We start from the raw sequence: 4,235 nt of genomic DNA, 5'->3' as shown, positions 1-4,235 counted from the left end.
GGTCCTTGTTGAGGATTTATACTAAACATTGGTAATCTAAATTTGTTATGGTCAACATAATGATTATACACAAAATACTTACTAGTGTTGTATTTAGCTCGACTTAGCTTAGAAATCAGATTAATTTTATTTTATATTGAACCAAATCTTGTCAATTTCAATTTTAAAAAAAAATAAGTTTCATATTTTGAAAAATTCATAACAAACCATATCTGATCATTTGGTTTTAAATTTTAAATTTTAAATTAAGTTTTGTAAACGATAACATTGCTACTTTTTCTAACAATCTATAATTGATGAAATCTATTTAAAAGGTACATAGTCACTGTTGCCACCGAACCATTTTTTTAGCTGTGCACAAACTAATTTTCCTATATTCTTTAATCATGATATTAACATGTGGTTAAAATATCATCTATATTTTCTTAAAATTGCATGTCAACCAAATCTAAACTGTTATAAAAATTTGGATTTCTTAAGCCTATATAAAGATTTGTATGCTGCCAACTATCAAAATTCTCAACTTGCAATGTGAAAGGTGTCAGGTTAGTTTTTCACCATACCTATCATTAATAACTTAAGAATTAATGTATTGAATATTGATAAACCACTATTTTATGGTTTATCTTGTGCTCAATTGAGTGATTTTTATCAATTCTTTCATACACTTGTTCATACTAATTAAAAGGTTTTATATTTTCCTTCCTAATCTTGTGCTATGATTGAAAACATGTTTCCTAGGGCCTTTAAATTGCTAATTTTAATCCTCTCTTATTACCATTTGATGCCTTGATATGTGTGTTAAGTGATTTCAGGATTTATAGGGTAGGAATGGCTAAGAGGATAGAAAGGAAGCATGCAAAAATGGAAGGAATACAAGAAACTGAAGGAACTGCTAAAGCTATCCAGCCTGACCTCCTGGTACTAAATCGACCATAACTTGAGCTATAGAGGTCCAAATGATGCGGTTCCAGTTGCGTTGGAAAGCTAACATCCGGGGCTTCGTAACAATATATAATTTATCATAGATTCCTAATAAACCATTATTTTATGATTTATATTATGTTTAATTGAGTGGTTTTATCAAGTCTTTACCTACTTATTCATATGATCTGCATGATTTTACAATTCCTTCCTAGTTGAGTTCTATGGTTGAAAACTTACTTCCTAGAAACCTTTAATTACTGTATTTTAATTCTCCTTTATCCCATTCAATGCCGTGATCCGTGTGTTAAGTGTTTCAGGCTTCATTGGGCAGGAATGTCTTAGAGAATGGAGAGGAAGTTTGCAAAAATGGAAGGAACACAAGAAACCAAGGAGATGACCAGCGAACACTGACGCGAGCGCATGGCTCACGCGAGCGTGTGAAATGAAGAAATCGTAGCGACGCGAATGTGTGCCTGACGCGTACACGTGGATAGGAGTCTGCACGAATGACGCGAACACATGAACGATGCGCTCGCGTGACAAGAAAAATTGCTGAACGACGCGAACGCGTGGACGACGTGTACGCGTGACCTGCGCAATCTACAAAATTAATAGAAAATGCTGGGGGCAATTTCGAGCCGTGTTTTAACCTAGTTTTCGGCCCAGAAACACAAACTAAAGCTAGGGAACATGCAGAGACTCAATACGCATTCACACATATTCAGATACATTGATATTAGGATTACTTTTAGTTTTAGATCTGAATGGAGATTAGCTTTACATTGATAGTTTATGCTTTTGCTTTGGATTTTGGATGTTGAAGAGTCATTACCTCCGTTGAAGACATTACTTTAGTTTGTTTCCTTATTCCTTTACTCCTTTCAGTTGATCATTGACCCTATTTAAATAAGTATGTTACATTTTGGATTTATTAATATATAGAGTTACTTTTACTTTTAATTAATTTTAATTCTCTATTTTATTTTATTTAATTTATTATGTTTTCTTATATTTTTATGAGTATTAAATCCATGTCAATGGATTAGATTTTCTACTTGACATGGGAGTTGATTAAAAAGAGACACTTGAGTTGGAATGATCAAGTGCTTAGTTAAATTGGACGTTGTTGGCTAATTCTGTATCTACTAACGCTAGACCTTCCCAAGGGAGAGGACTAGGATTTGCGGATAAGAGTTAGCTCAATCACTTGACTTTCCTTTATTCAGTAAGGGTTAACTAAGTGAAAACAACAACATCTTTACACTACACTTGAGAAGATTCCAACAAGGATAGAACTTCCAATTAATCATTCCCCCAGTCAAGGCCTTTTAATATTAATAATAATTCTTAGTTTATTTCTTTAACTTACAGTTATTTTAAATTGCTCATTATCCAACTCAAACTTTCTTGATAATTACTGATTAATAAATTAGCACCCTTTTCTGCAACTCGTTGGGAGACGACCTGGGACTCATACTCCTAGTATTTTTATTTCTAAAATTTGTGACAAATTTTCTAAATTGACAAGGCGGACCTTAGCTGATTAAGAACTATACTCATGACGTATTCTATAAGTTATTTCTTAATTAGACAACTTTTGCCTGCTGTTCAATTTTTGGCGCCGTTGCCGGGGAGTTCCAATAGTGTGCTAGATTATTAATTAGTGTACATATTTTATTTTATTTGCATATTTTATTTTTATTTTTGTTACCATGAGCTATATTTTTTCTACTTGAATGACGCATTCATTGCCTGATTCGAGCTTAGCCGCTTTTGATCCTGAAATTGAAAGAACTCTTTCACGTATTAGGCGAGCTCGACGTCAGTTAGCCTCTGAGGGTGGTGAAGTGATTGTTATCGATTCACCAGTCTCATCTGAGGGCGAATATGAACTGCCATCTGAGAGCGAGACAAGCTCCTTTACTATTGATCCAGTTAATTCACGTGCAGGTAACATGGCAGAACCTAGGAGGATTACCGTCCAGGAAGCTGGAGCCCCAGATTTTACACTACAACCATATCAAGTGCGTCATCCAAATCTGGCTGCAGATTTTGAACTGAAGACTGCACTAATCAACTTGATGCCCAAGTTTCATGGCTTACCTGCTCAGGAGCCTATCAAGCACCTTGGGGATTTCCAGACTGCCTGTTCTACTGTTAGGCGTCATGGTGCAGATGAAACTTCTATTCTGTTAACCACCTTCCCGTTTTCTCTTGAGGGAAAGGCGAGGGAATGGTACTACGCTCAACCTGAAGCAACTGTTACTAACTGGGATACGCTCAAGAGAGAATTTTTGGAAAAATACTTTCCATCTGAAGTCACAGATAGACTGAGAAAAGAGATCTCCTGCATTGTTCAAGGTGACTCGGAGACTCTCTGTGAGTACTGAGAGCGTTTTAAGAACCTTCTAGACGTATGCCCCCATCACATGATTGACAGACTAGTGTTGATCAGCTACTTCACTCAAGGCATGAACCCCCAAGATAAGACTACACTGTATGGTGCTAGTAATGGTTCTATGAAAAAGTACAGGACCGTAGATGAAGCATGGCAACTGATCAACGACTTAGCTGAGTCCACTAGGAATCACAGGCAGAGGTGCAGCCACTCAAAAGCTGTTGCAGAGGTTTCCTCTGGCGTTGAAACTACTGCTCTTAGAGTATATGTGAAATGACCAACCTACTGAAACAGATGCAGTTAAATCAACAACAAGCACAACAAGCTCAGCCTCTCCCACCACAACACAGCCAACAGTTGGTTCCACAAAGAGTATGCGGGATCTGTGCTGATTATAGTCATTATACTGACGAATGTCCACAGCTCCAACAGGAAGACAACACTGTGGCAGCCACTCACAACTTCTATGACCGCCCAAATCAAGGATACAATCAACAAGGTGGTAACTATAACCAAGGTGGCAACTATAACCACGGATGGCAGGACAACTCCAACCAAGGTTGGAGAGATAATTCTAACCATAGTTGGAGGGAAAACTATAACAGAGGAGGCAGAGATAACAATGGAAACCAGAGGTGGAATAACAATAACAACAACAGACAGTAGAATCAGAACCAACCTTACAAAGCACCTCACCTAAGACAATCCCAAGGACCCTAGCACAACCAACAACAGGCTCCTTAGATCACTTATTCCAATTTCTCACCAAATGACGAGATGCTCCGTTCTCTTGCACAAGGACAACAAGACATGCAAACGCAGCTGAACTCTACTTTAAATGGTCTGACTGCCACTTTACAAGCTCTCGTCTCCCAGTTAGATTCATCACCTAATTCCACCAATCAACCTT

The 4,235-nt window shown here is 37.3% G+C and overlaps 1 non-coding gene across 1 annotated transcript; it reads right to left on the bottom strand.

Annotated features, from left to right (window-relative positions):
* Window positions 1-3,254: 3,254 nt before the first annotated feature.
* LOC148552939 (small nucleolar RNA R71) lies at window positions 3,255-3,362 on the bottom strand. The gene has a single exon (XR_015893677.1). It is a non-coding gene; the product is annotated as a small nucleolar RNA R71 (small nucleolar RNA).
* Between the last annotated feature and the right edge of the window lie 873 nt (window positions 3,363-4,235).

Source organism: Arachis ipaensis, chromosome B7, assembly GCF_059453495.1.
Source record: "Arachis ipaensis isolate K30076 ecotype BB chromosome B7, ASM5945349v1, whole genome shotgun sequence".
NCBI classification, from domain to species: domain Eukaryota; kingdom Viridiplantae; phylum Streptophyta; class Magnoliopsida; order Fabales; family Fabaceae; genus Arachis; species Arachis ipaensis.
This window is presented reverse-complemented; position numbering and strand designations above follow the sequence as displayed.